We start from the raw sequence: 16,369 nt of genomic DNA on the forward strand, positions 1-16,369 counted from the left end.
GACATCCCTGCCATGTTCCTGACCTTAGGAGGAAAGCTCTCAGTTTTTCCCCATTGAGAATGATATTGGCTGTGGGCTTTTCATAGATGGCTTTTATGATATTGAGGTATGTACCCTCTATCCCTATACTTTGAAGAGTTTTAATCAAGAAAGGATGCTGTACTTTGTCAAATGCTTTTTCTGCATCTATTGAGAGGATCATATGGTTCTTGTTCTTTCTTTTATTGATGTATTGTATCACACTGATTGATTTGTGGATGTTGAACCAACCTTGCAGCCCAGGAATAAATCCCACTTGTTGTGGTTGAATAAACTACCAAAACTGAACCAGGAAGAAATAGAAAACCTGAACAGACCTATAACCATTAAGGAAATTGAAGAAGTAATAAAAAATCTCCCAACAGACAAGAGCCCAGGGCCAGATGGCTTCCCAGGGGAATTCTACCAAACATTTAAAGAAGAATTAATACCTATTCTTCTGAAACTGTTCCAAAAAATAGAAATGGAAGGAAAACTTCCAAACTCGCTTTATGAGGCCACCATTACCTTGATCCCAAAACCAGACAAAGACCCCATCAAAAAGGAGAATTACAGACCAATATCCCTGATGAACATGGATGCAAAAATTCTCGCCAAAATACTAGCCAGTATGATCCAACAGTACATTAAAAGGATTATCATTTCTTTTTCACTTATTGGTTGGAATACTTTTATAAAGATACACTTGCCTTCATCTACTACTCATCTACTACTTGTTCACTAAGTGTTACAGTTTATAAAGGAGAGGCAGGATAAGTGCTTGATTGCTTCCCTTTGTTAATGAGTTTTCAAGGGAATGAATTGGTTTCTTTTTATTCCTGCCATTTTCAATAGCATTAAGAACTCATGTTAGAGGGATTTTAATCCATTGCAAATATTACTGTTAAAGCTCAAGTTTTTCACTGTGTCCCGTAGGAGCCTCTTCTAGTTTGCTTCTAGGTTTTCTTGACACCACCTTAATAGTCTTTGAGGGCTTGCTTGCTATTTGGTATAGCAAGAGGTTCCATAATTCTTTCATTCTTTTGTTTTTGCAGACATAAAATCAGCCATTTCTCCAAAAGCCTTGATATCTTTCAGTGAGAAAAGGTATCACAAGTTTGTCATTAAGGGATGCTTAGTGGGTAGAGCAAATATATATAAACATAAATACGTATTAAAAGTAAAATACCCCATGAGTTCAATTCAGAGTCTATACAGCTTAACCTAGTCATAATTCCATCTGCGCCTTGTAACTTCCATACCCAAGAACCTAGTTCTCAGAGACACAGGAGACATTAGAATTATAATATCCCATAAAAACTCAATGGTTTTATGCTATATTACATATACAGCAGTCTCATAATAATAATACCAATACTGCTACCCCATGTTTCCTGAAAACATTACTTTTGGGAGGCATTTGTGCTCCCATTCTCCCTTTATTTTTTCTCTCCCCACCATTTTTAAATGGTTGTACTATATCTACATTGTCAGAGACTATAGCCATTACATATTCTCTCTTAATCCTCATCTATGTGTATATATTCTCTCTAGATCCCACCAGCAGTATGTAAGTCAACAGCTCTTTAGTCATCTTGATTATCTGAAGCTTGATCTCTGGTAAATTTCTCAGTATAGACTCATGGGAATAATATTTTCTAAGTTCTAGCTTGTTGATAACAGTATGTGCCTTTTACACTTAAAAGTTCAGTTTTGCTGGAGACAAAATTCTCATCTCATGAATTTCTTCCTTGAGTATCTTAAATATGTTACTTCATTATTTTTCATAAAGCATTGCTGTCAAGAACTTAGATAACTATTTTTTTTCCTTTCAAGAACTTAGATAATTTTTTTTTCCTCAACAGTCATATGCTCTATTTTTCTTTCTTTTTGGATGTCCAAAGGATTTTTTTCCTTTTTTTTTTTTTAAGTTTAGTACTTTTATCATTCTGGGTTGATATTCTCAGGGACTGCTTCAATATATATGACTTCAATCTTTTTTATTGTTATTCAGAAAAAAAGTTCTTGAACTGTAGTTTTTAGAATGCAGGGCTTTTTCTTCTTTGGTTTCTTTTTCAGGAACTCCTATTCCAATCTCCTATGCCTACCTTTAATATTTGCTACTTTCTCTGACATATTTTTCAAGTCTTTCTTCATTTTCATTTTTAAAACCTTGTTCATTTTTACTTTCTGTATTTTTTAAGGATTTTATGTGTTTATTGTTGTGTTCTTTCTACTTTGGTCTTTGCTTCTGAAATGAATTATTCTTTCACTTTTAATTCTTGTTGAATTCTGTTGCCTATTGGTGAGTTTTTCTAATTGTCTTTCTTGTTATTTCTTATCTTATATAATTAAAGTCATCTTGCTTTTTTTGAAATAGGTTGTGTTCTGTTTTGTAGCCATGCTTTCATTGTCTGTACAATATTAGTCTACCCCTTACTCTTTTCTAACAATAAATTTGTATAGAATTGACCTTGATAATTTTCTGTTGCTTATTTTTTAAAGGTTTATTTATTTACTTAAGAGGGGCAGAGGGAGAGAATCTTTTGAGCAGACTCCCCTCCAAGCACAGAGCCCAACACAGGGCTCCACTGTATGTCCATGAAGTCGTCATATGAGCCAAAACCAAGAGTTGGATGGTTAAGGGACTAAGCTATGCAGGTGCCCCTTTCTGTTTCTTATTTTTATGTGAAATTTGCTTATCTGAACTTTTAGTATAAAGCATAGTTGAGGGTGGCTTTTCTAATGCCACAAAACTCCCTCTTCTGCTCTTTTTTGGTAATATTAAAAAATAAAGTAACTTGCTTCCTGAGATTTTTTCTTTTAAATTTATTTATTTATTGAGATATAATTGACATAATATTGTATAAGTTTAATGTGTACATGTGTTTGGTACATTTACATATCGCAATACGGTTACCAGTGTAGTGTTTGCTAACACTTCTATCATGTCACATGTTTTATCACTTATTTTTTTGTGGTGAAAAAAATTAACATCTAGTCTGTTAGAAACTTAGAAGTTTATGATATAACATTATTGACCATAATCATTATGCTGTACATTAGATCCCCAGACTATATTAACTAGTTGCAAATTTGTACCCTTAAAACACATTTGCCCAGTCCTCTCAGCCCTTGGTACCCATCATTCCACTCTCTTCTTTTAAAATTCTGCATGTAAGTGTCACCATGCAGTATTTGTCTTTCTCTGGTTTATTCCACTTATTATGATGCCTTCAAAGTCCATCCAGGTTGTTGCATCCCTGTTTTTGTTTTTTCTTTCATTTTCTTTTTTTAAATTTTAATTCCAGTATAGTTAACATAAGTTTTATATTGGTTTCAGGTGTACAATATAGTGTCTTGACAATTCCATATATTATTCAGTACACATGAAGGTAAGTGTATTCTTTTTCTTTTTGAGGTTTTTTTTTTTTTTAATTCTAGTTAGTTAACATGTAGTGTAATATTGCTTTCAGGAGTAGAAATTAGTGATTCAACACTTACATATAACGCCAAGGGCTCATCATAACAAGTGCCCTCAGTTTGTTCTCTATTGTTAAGAGTCTTTTATGGTTTGCCTCCCTCTCTTTTTTTCCCCTTTCCATATGTTCATATGCTTTGTTTCTTAAATCCCAAACATGAGTGAAACCATATGGTATTTGTCTTTCTTTGACTTACTTCGCTTAGCATAACACAATCTAGCTCCATCCATGCCATTGCAAATGGCAAGAAGATAAGTGTGCTCTTAATCCCCTTCACTTATTTCACCCATACCTCCCAACTCACTTGCCCTCTGGTAAACATTAGTTTGTTTTCTGCAATTAAGAATCTGTTTTTTTGGGGGGGGGAGGTTGCCTCTTTTTTTCTTAGTTTTGTTTCTTAAATTCCACATATGAGTGAAATAATAATATGGCATTTGCCTTTCTCTGACTGACTTATTTTGCTTAGCATAATATATAGATCCACCTATGATGTTGCAAATGACAAGATTTCATTCTTTTTTATGGCTGAGTAATATTCCATTCTATACACATAGCACTTTTTCTTCATTCATCTATTGATGAAAACTTAGGTTGCTTCTATAATTTGGCTATTATAAATAGTGCTACAGTAAACATAGGTGGGCATAAATTTTTTTTGAATTAGTATTTTCATATTCTTTGGGTAAATAGCCAGTAGTGGAGTTACTGGATCATATGTCAATTCAAGTTTTAATCTTTTGAGGAACCTCCATACTGTTTTCCACAGTGGCTTCACCAGTTTACCTTCTCACCAACAATGCACAAGGATTCCTTTTTCTCCACATCCTTGTCAACAGTTGTTGTTTCTTGGGTTTTTTATTTTAGCAATTCTGACAGGTGTGAGGTGATATCTCATCGTAATTTTGATTTGCATTTCCCTAATGATAAGTGATGTTGAGACTCTTTTCATGTGTCTGTTGGTCATTTGGATGTCTTCTTTGGAGAAATGTGTATTCATGTCTTCTGCCCAGTTTTTAATTGTATTATTATTTTCTTTTGGTATTGGGTTATATAAGTTCTTTATATCTTTTGGATACTAACCCTTTATCAGATATGTCCTTTGCAAATATCTTCTTCCATTCTGTAGGGTGTCTTTTAGTTTTGTTGATTGTTTCCTTTGTGGTGCAGAAGCTTTTTATTTTGATAAAGTCACAGTAGTTTATTATTTATTTTGTTTCCTTTGCTGCAGGAGCCATCTCTAGAAAAATGTTCTTATGACTGATGTCAGAGAGATTACTGCCTGTGTTCTTTTCTAGGATTTTTATGGTTTCAGGTCTCATATTTAGGTCTTTAAAGCATTTTGAGTTTATTTTTGTGTATGGTGAAAGAAAGTGGTCCAGTTTCATTTTTTTGCATGTAGTTGTCCCATTTTGCCAACACTATTTGTTGAAGAGACCATCTTTTCCCATTATGTAATCTTAACTCCTTTGTCAAAGATTAATTTACCATATAATTGTAGGTTTGTTTCTGGGCTTTCTATTCTGTTCTATTGATCTGTGTCTGTTTTTGTGCCAGTACTATACTGCTTTGATTACTACAGCTTTGTAGTATATCATGATATCGGGGATTGTCATACCTTCACTTTTATTCTTTTTCAAGATTGCTTTGGCTCTTCAAGGTCTTTTGTGGTTCCACATAAATTTTAGGATTATTTATTTCTGTGAAAAAATGCTGTTGTATTTTGAAAGGAATTGCATTAAATCTGTAGGTTGCTTTGGGTAATATGGACATTTTAAAAATGTTCTTCCAATTTATGAGCATGAAATATATTTCCATTTCTTTGTGTCATCTTCAATTTCTTTCATCAGTGTTTTATAATTTACAGAATACAGGTCTTTTGCCTCCTTGGTTAAATTTATTATTTTTGGTGCAATTGTAAATAGAATTGTTTTCTTAATCTCTCCATGCTGCTTCATTATTAGTGTATAGAGATGCAACAGGTTTTTGTACTGAATTTTGCATCCTGTAAACTTACCAAATTTATTTATCAATTCTAGTAGTATTTTTGGTGGAGACTTTAGGGTTTTCTATGTATAATATCATGTCATTTGCAAATAGTGAAAGTTTTACTTCTTCTTTACCAATTTGGATGCCTTTTATTCCTTTCTCTTATCTGATTGCTGTGGCTAAGACTTCCAGTTTTAAGTTGAATAAAAGTGAGAGTGGACATCCTTGTATTACTCTTGGTCATAGTGGAAAACCTCTCAGTTTTTCACCATTGAGTATGATGTCAGCTGTAGGTTTTTCCTATGTGGTCTTTATTGTGTTGAGATATGTTCTCTCTAAACCCACTTTGTTGAGGGCTTTTTTTTTTTTTTCCCAGAGAAGGAGATGGGGGCAAAGGCATAAGGAGAGAGAGAATCTTAAGCATGCTCCATGCCCAGTCTAGAGCCTGACACAGCGCTTGATGTCACAACTCTGGGATCATGACTTGAGCTGAAGTCAAGAGTTGGGTACTTAACTGAGTGAGCCAACCAGGCACCACGAGAGCTTTTTAAAAATTATGAATGGGTGTTATATTTTGTCAAACATTTTATCTATTGAAATGGTCATATGGTTTTTATCCTTTCTCTTATTGATGTGGTGTATCCAACTGATTGAATTGCAAATATTGAACCACCCTAACATCCCAAGAATAAATCCCACCTGATCATGGTGAATGATATTTTTCTTAATGTATTGTTGGATACAGCTTGCTACTGTTTTGTTGACTTTTTTTTTTTATCTGTGTTTGTCAGAGATTTTGGCTTGTAGTTCTCTTTTTTTGTAGTGTCTTTATCTGGTTTTGGTATGAGTGTAATGGGGCCTCATCAAAGGAAGCTTTCTTCCTTACATTTCTTTACACTACAACTTCCATATCCATTCATCCTTTGACATATACTTAGGTTTTTTTCTGTATCTTTGCTCTTGTGAATAATGTTGCTTAGAACATGAGAATGTAGATATCCCTTTGAGATACTGATTCAGTTCCTTCAGATATATACCCGGGAGTAGGATTGCAGGATCGTATGATAGTTCAATTTTGATTTTGTAAGACACTGTTTTCCATAGTGACTATATCATTTTATATTCCCAATAGTGTACAATGGTTCCCTTTTCTCCACATCCCTGCCAACATTTGTTATCTCTTTTTGATAAAAGTCATCCTAAAGATGTGAATCAATACCTCTTTGTGGTTTAATTTTCATTTCCCTGACAACTAGTGATGTTCACCATCTGAACTTTCTTGTTTTGTCTTCTTCCCTACTTTGATACCAGGGCTTGAAAAACTAAATCTGGCTCACATAACTTTTTGTATGTCTTATGAATTAAGAATGGTTTCTACACTTTTAAACAATAGCAGCAAAACAAAAATAATATTATTTTGTGAAAATAATGAAAAAAATTTTTCTTTTTTTATTATGTTATGTTAATCACCATACATTGCATCATTAGTTTTTGATGTAGTGTTCCATGATTCATTGTTTGCATATAACACCCAGTGCTCAACGCAGAACGTGCCCTCTTTAATACCCATCACCAGGCTAACCCATCCCCCCAGCCCCCTCCCTTCTAGAACCCTCAGTTTGTTTTTCAGAGTCCATAGTCTCTCATGGTTCGTCTCCCCCTCCGATTTCCCCCCCTTTGTTTTTCCCTTCCTACTACCTTCTTGAAAATAATGAAAATTATATGAAGTTTATACATTAGTGTCTATAAGTAAAGTTATTGGAACATAGCCACATCCATGCATTTTCATACTGCCTAAGGCTGCTTTCATGTTATAAATGCAAAGCTGCATAGTTGCAGCAGACTCTGGTCCTCAAAGCCCAAGATACTTACAATTTGGTCCTTCACAAAAGAAATTGGCCCATTCCTGATCTTGACCTTCTCTTTCTTTTGTCTCTGCCCTGTCCGTCTTGATCAATTTTGATTATCCTCCCAGAAATTTCTCTTCACTGTGGACCCCTAGGCTAGAATAGCACTCAAAGTGTAGAGGTGGGTCAGTTTTGAGAATTCATAGGGTGTCATGCTACTGGATTGGGCAAAACCCAGGGACTGTTCTCACATTGGCCCCACTGTGATTTCTACTAACAACTTAGCTATTTGGAGATTGTACTGTTCTTAGGTCATCAGCCATTGCCTCATAGCCTCCTCCATCTTCTTTCTGTATAGACATTGGCACCACATGGATCTTATGGATGATAGTGATTTGTCTCCACATGCCTGTATTTTGGAGCTCATAAGATCACCTTGATTTCATTTTGCTATCCAGGATGTCTATTTGGATGTGGGGATTCAGGAAGATTTAAACACTGTTAAATTTTTTTTTTAATTATTTTCTCTAAGTGCTATTTGGTTCTTTTCCAACATACTTTATCATATTGGGGCATTTCTTGCTCCTTTCTCTTGCTTTTATATCTTTCATTTCTTTTAATGTGTTGAACATTCTTAATTTATACTCTGTGTCTGATCATTTAGTAACTGAGGTCTTAGTTGGTCTGTTTCTATTGTTTGCTTTTTATTATTATTATTATTATGTTCAATTAGCCAGCATATAGTACATCATTAGTTTTTGATGTAGCGTTCAAAGATTCATTAGTTGCATGAACACCCAGTGTTCATCACAACACGTGCCTCCTTAATACCCATCACCCTGTTATCACATCCCCCTGCCCCCTCCCTTCTGTAACTCTCAGTTTGGTTCCCAGAGTCCAGAGTCTCTCATGGTTTGACTCCCTCTCTGATTTCTTCCCATTCAGTTTTCCCTCCCTTCCCCTGTGGTCCTCCGAGCTATTCCTTATGTTCCACATATGAGTGAGACCACATGATAATTGTCTTTCTCTGCTTGACTTATTTTACTTATTAGCATAATCCCCTCCAGTTCCATCCATGTCCATGCAAATGGTGGGTATTCATCCTTTCTGATGGCTGAATAATATTCCATTGTATATATGAACCACATCTTCTTTATCCATTCATCTGTTGAAGGGCATCTCGGCTCCCTCCACAGTTTGGCTATTGTGGATATCACTGCTATGAATATTGGGGTGCATGTGCCCCTTCTTTTCACTACACCTGTATCTTTGGGGTAAATATCTAGTAGAGCAATTGCTGGGTCATAGTGTCCCAGGGTCTATTGTTAACTTTTTGAGGAACCTCCATACTGTTTTCCAGAGTGGCTGCACCAGCTTGCATTCCTACCAACAGTGTGAGAGGGTTCCCCTTTCTCCACATCCTCGCCAACACTTGTTATTTCCTGTCTTGTTAATTTTTGCCATTCTAACTGGTGTAAGGTGGTATTTCATTGTGGTTTTGATTTGTATTTCCCTGATGGCTAGTGATGTTGAGCATTTTTTCATGTATCTGTTAGCCATTTATATGTCTTCTTTGGAGAAGTGTCTGTTCATATCTTCTGCCCATTTCTTTACCAGATTATTTGTTTTTCACATGTTGAGTTTGAGAAGTTCTTTATAGATCTTGGATACCAGCCCCTTATCTGTTATGTCATTTGCAAATATCTTCTCTTATTCCAGAAGTTGCCTTTTAGTTTTGTTCATTGTTTCCTTTGCTGTGCAGAAGCTCTTTATCTTGACGAAGTCCCAATAATTCACTTTTGCTTTTGTTTCCCTTGCTTTTAGAGATGTACCTTGCAAGAATTTGCTTTGTCCAATGTCAAAGAGGTTGCTGCCTGTGTTCTCCTTTATGATTTTCATGGATTCCTGTCTCACATTTAGGTCTTTCATCCATTTTGATTTTATCTTTGTATATGGTGTAAGAGAATGGTCTAGTTTCATTCTTCTGCATGTGGCTGTCCAATTTTCCTAGCACCATTTATCGAAGAGACTGTTTTTTTTTCCATTGGATATTCTTTCCCGCTTTGTTGAAGATTAGTTGACTATAGAGTTGAGGGTCCATTTCTGGGGTTTCTGTTCAACATTTGCAAATCAATCAACATGATAGATCACATTAACAAAAGAAGAGACAAGAACCATATGATCCTCTCAATTGATGCAGAAAAAGCATTTGACAAAAGACAGCATCCTTTCCTGATTAAAACTCTTCAAAATATAGGGATAAAGGAAATATACCTCAATATCATAAAAGCCATCTACAAAAAGCCCACAGTGAATATCATTCTCAATGGGGAAAAACTGAAAGCTTTTCCCTTACAGTCAGGAACATGACAGGTTTATGCCCACTCTCACCACTTTTGTTCAACATAGTACTAGAAGTCCTAGCAACAGCAATCAGACAACAAAAAGAAATAAAAGGCATTCCGATTGGCAAAGAAGAAGTCAAACTCTCTCTCTTCGCAGACAACATGATACTTTATGTGGAAAACCCAAAAGACTCCACTCCCAAATTACTAGAAAATGAAAGTTGAAATGGAAGTCACATGAAAATGAAAGATGAAAATGGAAGTCACATACAGCAATTCAGCAACATGGCAGGATACAAAATCAATGCACAGAAATCAGTTGCATTTCTATACACTAACAATGTGACTGAAGAAAGAGAAATTGAGGAATCAATTCCATTTACAATAGCACCAAAAACCATACCTAGGAATAAACCTAACCGAAGAGGTAAAGGATCTATACTCTAGAAACTACAGAACATTTATAAAAGAAACTGAGGAAGACACAAAGAGATGGAAAAACATCTCATGCTCATGGATTGGAAGGATAAACATTGTGAAAATGTCTGTGTTGCCCAGAGCAATCTACACTTCCAATGCAATCCCTATCAAAATACCATTGACATTTTTCACAGAGCTTGAACAAATAATCCTAAAATTTATATGGAACCAGAAAAGACCCTGAATCGCCAGGGGATTATTGAAAAAGAAAACCAAAGCTGGTGGCATCACAATACCTGACTTCAAGCTACATTACAAAGCTGTGGTCATCAAGACAGTATGGTATTGGCACAAAAACAGACACATAGATCAGTGGAACAGAATATTGTTTGCTTTTTGTAAAGTTCACCAAATTTATTGTCACTTTATCTGTGAGAATTATCAGAAGTGCAGGTTAAGGGACACTTCTCTCAGAGAATAAGTGTTGCTTCTTCCAAGTGCCTAAGGATATCACTGATACAAATTTCCTTGTTGTTTGCCTTTGTAGAGAGAACATTTTTCCTTCTTGTTAATCCTTTCTTGGGAGCATAACCCTTCCTTAGTTCTAGCTTTTTTTTTAAGATTTTTATTTATTTATTTGACAGAGAGACAACGAGAGAGGGAACACAAGCAGGAGGAGTGGGAGAGGGAGGAGCAGGCTTCCCACTGAGCAGGGAGCCTGATGTGGGGCTCGATCCCACATTTTTTCCAAATTTTCCATATAATTATTTTTAAATTGTTTTTTGAGCGTACCTGACACACAATGTTACGTTAATTTCAGGCGTACAGCAGTTACTTGACATGCTATTTGATTCACATGTGGAATCTAAAAAAGAAAGAAACAAACAAAAAACAGAATCAGAGAGCAAACTGATGGTTGCCAGAGGGAGGCATGTGGGAGGATGAGCAAAATCGGTAAAGGGGAGTGAGATACAGGCTTCAATTTACAAAATGAGTAAGTCACAGGAGTAAAAGGCACAGCATAAGTATTATATCAGTGATATTCTACTAGCACTGTAGTGACAGATGTTAGCTACACTTGTGGTGAGCATTGCATAGTGCATAAACTTGTCGAGTTCATTCTGCATTTTTAGATATTCATTATAATCATTACCTTGATGAAAATGGAAGTCACCTATTTACCTCCTTGGATTACACAAGTGGCTAGCTTTAGAAATCTGATAAATACTGGGGCTCCTGGGTGGCTCAATAGGTTGAGTGTCTGACTCTTGATTTCAGCTCAAGTCATGATCTCAGGGTCATGAGATGAAGCTCCACATCAGGCTCTGCACTCAACAGAGAGTCTGCTTGAGATTCTATCTCCCTCTCCTCCTCCCCCTCCTCTCTCTCTCTCTCTCTCTCAAATAAATAAATCAAATCTGACAACGACTTTTTAGACTAACACACCTACAATAGTTATAAACACTTTCACATCTCATTTGCCCCATCCACCACATTTTTTCTGAAAAATATTTTTAGCAATAGAAATTTGGCTTCTTTATATCCAATAGACTCTATGCTCCTTTAATGACTAAAGTACTGATACAATTTTCCTTTAGCTTATGGATCTGACTCTATTAAAATGGAGATATTTCTGAGGGTCTAATACTGTGTGCCTGAATCCAGAGACTATGCTCTCTCAGCTCTGTCTTCTTGCTTCTGCTGCATGGCTACTCAATCAGCAAGTTATATTAATTCCATATCCTGAATACCCTCAAGCCCATCTCCTTCTTTTCATCTCCATTAGCATGAATCCAGCACCCCAACACTTCTTTTTGGAAAATTACAGGCACCTCTCCTAACTAGCTGATGCTCATAGGCAGCCTGGACTCTGTCACATTTCCTCTTACTGGCCCATCCCACTGAAAGCTCCAGAGCTCCTGAAGCCCAGAGTGTTTCCCCACACCCCCATGGCCTCTTCTTTGCTGTGTTGCCCACAGTGAACACTTTAGCTTCCTTTGAAACCTAGGTTGGGTGTCACTTTCTCCTGGAAGCATTCCCTAACCCCTTGCCCTTTCCCTATAGAACTGATCATCCTTTTTCACAGTTGTCTGCTTTGTGAGCTTATCACACTGCATTGTAATCTGTTTTCCATCATGACTCCCTTTAAGACTCTCAGCTCTGAGGGCAGCTGCTCTATCTTAGTTATTTTTGGTCCCTGGAGACAGGTATAGATCTATACCTGGCGTAAAATAGGTGCTCAGTAAATGTCTGTCTTGTGAACTTGGGCTATTTATATTTGGTGTGAATAAACCTCAGATGTGTGCTAGAAGGTGAATATTGGTTAGAAAAAGGACAAGAAACACTGTGAAGCCAAGGTGGGAAGAGCAGCTGTAGACAGCCTACAAGAAGATGCAGCTGATGGGTGCCTGGGTGGCCGAGTTGGTTAACCATCCAACTCTAGGTTTCAGCTCATGTGATCTCAGGGTCATGAGATTGAGCCCTGCATTGGCCTCTGCACTCAGAGGGGAGTCTGTTTGGGATTCTCTCTCTCGCCCTCTGCCCCTCTCCCCACCCCACTCACTCACTCTCTCTAAAATAAAATCTTAAAAAGATGAAGCTGCCATATTCTTGGAATGATGTATAGAAAAGATTCCCATGTCTTAAAGAATATTATCCCTTGGCTATTGGTGACAAGCTAACTTCACTTGGATCCACAATAGTAAGGACCAGAAGGTCACTTTATGCAATCTTTGTTCCTTTTGTACAGAAAGTGAGCCTTAACCCCTGGAGCATAGATACCTTGGGCTCTAAAATCTGAGTCAGGATCCAAGGATATTAATAAGGTGGCCATGAGTCCAGTAAATCAAGGAGTAGGGTGGGAATTGCTCAAGAAAAGCAAAATGCCAAAGAGTTCAAAATAACAGAATTCCTCTGTTAGTCTCTAACTGCGTGGGAAGATTGCCTCCACCATCTTTGCTGGGCTCTGCTGCCACAAAAACGAGGTGACATTCTTTCATCACCACTCTGAAATGAGGTGTAGCTTGAGCCTTCTACCTCCTACTGTGCCATTGGCCTTATCCCCACACAATGTCCCCATTTCTGTTTTTGGAACAAATCTTGCGGGATTGTGAGTCATAGCCATGAGCAGCTCGGCACACTTAGGACAAAGAATCTTTCTCTTTTCTCTGACCAAACCCCAATAACTTAATGATTGGGTTTCTTGCTGCTAGCTGAGCACATTAACTGGCTGACAGCTGACTCTTCATGCCAAGATTTGGGGTTTGGCAGCTTTTTCTTTTCACGCCTTCTCCGGGCCTCTATGGTGGCCACCACCTGAAACAACTACTAACGTACCTCCTTCGTGTATCCATGTTGACAGAAAGATGGGCGGGTAGGTGTTTGGGCGAATGCCAGGATGGGCTTCCCCCTGACAATTTCTTTCTCCTTAGGTTTGGCTAAGATTTCATCTGCTAGCTTGCAGGAGGGAAAACTAAATTAACTCTCCCAGTATATCTCTGGATTGTTGCAGATGGAAAACCATTTGTTCCCATAGATAAACTGTGAATCCAAACACTTAAAAAAATTAAATCCAGATTAATAAAGGTATTTGTAGTGTCAGTATCTTAGAGTTCTAGGTGGAGCTTAGAACTTGAAAGTCCACAAAACTTTGGGGAAATATTAATGCCTAAATTGGGAATGCATGCTGAACAAAATATTAGGTTAGCCTAAACAATCTTGTGTTCTTGTTTAGCTTCAGTTCAGTTATTTTGATTATCATCTTAGTTAACAGTAGAAATATTATGAGGATAAAATATATTATTTTGCTGGCACAGAAAATAGAATTTGTAGGCTTAAGTGCTTGGTGAGTATTTTGAAATGGTTATATTTAATAAAAGTATCAGTCGTGAACAATTATCAACTGGCTTAAATATAACGAATGAATTCAATAAATTGTACATATACTTACACAGACTTTTGAAATGTGTAAAATATTTTATGTAACAATGTAACATCTCAAAATAATAGGAAGTATAGAATTGTCCTTGTTTAGACTTCAAGTGAAAGATGAAGTAAAATTGAGAACAGGGAACAAAACTTGAATTCCAATCACAGGTCCCTTTAAAATATATACATTTCCACCTTACAGTTTGATCATTAAGTTAAATAATTGTTAAACATGATAATTGTAAGTAAGAAAGTTTTCTATACTTTGTTGTTTGAATTATTTGGAGTGAGGCCTGCTTGCTTTGCATTCCTTTGTCTTTGCTGGAAATTCTAATCGAGTGACTGTTGGTTACATGTTTTGGGGTAGATAAAGCTCTCTGCACAATGCAAACTGGGTGGCATTGGCTGCCATGCTCTGTCCTGCCATCTGGCCTGCACACTGTGCTCTGAGCTATCTGGACAGGTATTATTATGAATGTTGGAGAAGATTCTTTGCTGGACCAAACTTAAGTCAGGCACCTGAATGTTTTTAGGCTTATCTGTGGACCTCCTTGTAAAATCCAAATTTAGCAAGAACCTTGCTAAGCCAATTTAATCAGAAACTCCACTGTTGATATCTGATCACCCTTTATATCAGATGATGTTTCTCATCTACTGGCCCCACCCTGCTCCTTGGCTATAAATTCCCACTTCCCGTGCTGTGTTTGTAGTTGAGCCTCATCTCTCCAACCCACTGCAAGATCCCATTGCAGTGGTTCCCACAACTATTATCACAACCCCCTTGAGTAAAGCCAGCCTTACTGTGCTTTAGCAAGGGGTCATGAATATTTTTTTTTCTTTAACAATATTGCCAATTGAAGAAACTACAGCTCTGGGGAGAAGACAAATACCTTGTCCAAGGTCCCAGGGCTGGATACCACTGAGATGGGGGACTAGTAAATCTATTGTAGATTTCACATGTGGAGAAAAGGGGCAGTCTGGTAGGCAGAAGAATGGCCCCTGGCCTGTGACTATGTTGGCAAGGGGAAACTAAGGTTGCAGATAGAAAGAATGATAACTAGCTGATGTTTAAAGAGATTATCCTGGATCTTCTGGGTGAGCTCAAGGTAATCAACATCATCACCAGGTCATGAATTAGATAAGAGGAGGACAGAACAGTAGGTGTCACAGTGAAGCACTGTGATACCGTCTCCACAGTGCTGCTGGTTTTGCAGATGGAGGAAGCGTTCAGCAGGCAATGGAAGTGTTGAATTACTATATTGTACACCTGAAACTAATATTACACTGTATGTTAACTAATTAGAACTTAAGTAAAAATTTTTTAAAAAGGAAAATGACATGTGCCTAAAGATATTCATTGTACTATTTATATTCAAAAAGAAACTGAACCAAATGTTAAATATGGAAATTTATTAAGTTATTATCCATCAGTGTGGTGAAATATCAAACAGCCATTACAAATCATAATTATGAAGATTAATATAATATAGGAAATATTTATGATATAAAGTAAAAATACAAAATTGTATTTATAATGTAATCGAAGCATGCAACATTGCAACAAGGCAGTCTAGAAACTGGAAAAGGCAAGACAAAGAAGTCTCCCCTGGAGCCTCCATAAAGGACTGCAGCCCTGCCCACACCTTACTTTGAAGCCTATGAAACTCCTATCTGACCTCCAGAAAGGAAAGGAAAAATAAGGAGGTAGAAGAGAAGGCAAAATAATTGAGCTGAATATAGAAAAATAAAGAATGAAGATGTGAAGAAGGTTAAGAATGATGAAATTGGAGGAAAGGCAGCAGAGATAAGAGCTTGACTGGGTTTTCATCTTCAGTTTGCAAGGAGCTTTATGATCTGAGTAACTGGACTCCCTAAAGGAGGGTTCTGAGTGGTGTTAATATCCCCATTTTAGAGATGAGGAAATTCAGGATTTGAGTGTTTGACTCAACTAAAGTAACTTGGACTGAGACAAAAGCAGAGAAACAGGAAGTAGCCAGAATTTAACATGCAAACTGCTATGTGCATAAAGCTTTGAGTGCAATTGGTTTTAATTGGTCGGTGCCTGATTTTTTTCTTTTCAAAATTATTAGCAGTAATTAATAAACAAACATGGTAACACTAAAAAAAAAAATGAAATAAAAGAATCATGGTCCAGCTAACCCACACAAATTATGCCTCTGTTACCTTCCTATATTCAATGTTGCATGCTTCGATTACATTATAAATACAATTTTGTATTTTTACTTTATATCATAAACATTTCCTGTATTATATTAATCTTCATAATTATGATTTGTAATGGCTGTTTGATATTTCACCACACTGATGGATAATAACTTAATAA

The sequence above is a fragment of the Zalophus californianus genome, chromosome 2 (assembly GCF_009762305.2).
Source record: "Zalophus californianus isolate mZalCal1 chromosome 2, mZalCal1.pri.v2, whole genome shotgun sequence".
In the NCBI taxonomy this organism is placed as follows: Eukaryota; Metazoa; Chordata; class Mammalia; order Carnivora; family Otariidae; genus Zalophus; species Zalophus californianus.